Consider the following 883-nt stretch of genomic DNA (forward strand, 5'->3'; position numbering starts at 1 on the left):
GTTTACAGGTGGCTTCTTGCTCCTCTTTCTTACCCCACTAAAGAGTCCATCGTAAACTGCTGAACTAACTTCAGAGTAGGTTTCTAGCTGGGCTGCTTCTACAGACCTTCTCCATGGGGAACAAAGCTAGTCAGAAGACAGAGGTGTGTGAACCATGTGAGGATGCTAAAGAGCAGAAGGCTGAGACAGGAGCCAGTAAGGTGCATCCTGTTGCACCTACCAAACAGGAGGCTTCTGGATGGATTAGGAAGACCCGTTCTCCCACAATGAATACTCAGTCTCCACAGGACGTCCAGCCTGTGGCCCAGATAAAAGCACAGACTGGAGCAGTATCACAAGGCATGGATGGGGCCCAGGCTCCTGCTAAGATGCTGCAAGAGAGAAAACCAAAGTTCTTCTGGGCACAGGAAGTCCAGAGCCTTCCAAAGGGCACAGGAGAGACTGGGGCTCAGCTGGCTGTACAGCCAATGCAATGCAAGCCTCATGCCATCAGGCAGACCATGCAAGAGGCTAAGGTATATAGGACTGGAATCAAAGGAGGAGCTGGGAAGACCCAGCCTGCTGGAGCACGGACACAGGCTGGGCAGCCAGAGACCATCCTGGAGTCGGTGGAGCCTTCTTCTCCTGCATGCAGCAAAGATCTAGCTAGAGAGACTGAGCATGCTTCACAGGCTGGAAGCCAGACTCCACAGAAGAAATTCTCAGCTGTATGCAAGAGACACAGCACTAGGCTGCTGAGGCCAAGCCCAGTCTGCAGATGGTTTAAGAGGGTGAGGTCCAGATCCATGCAGTGACTGCAAACTCTTGACTGGCCTGACCAAAGATGATGCCTATCCTGGACTTCCTTCACTGACCACACAAGAGAACCTAAGCTGTCCTGCTG

The sequence above is a fragment of the Alligator sinensis genome, unplaced genomic scaffold (assembly GCF_000455745.1).
Source record: "Alligator sinensis unplaced genomic scaffold, ASM45574v1 scaffold278_1, whole genome shotgun sequence".
Taxonomy (NCBI): domain Eukaryota; kingdom Metazoa; phylum Chordata; order Crocodylia; family Alligatoridae; genus Alligator; species Alligator sinensis.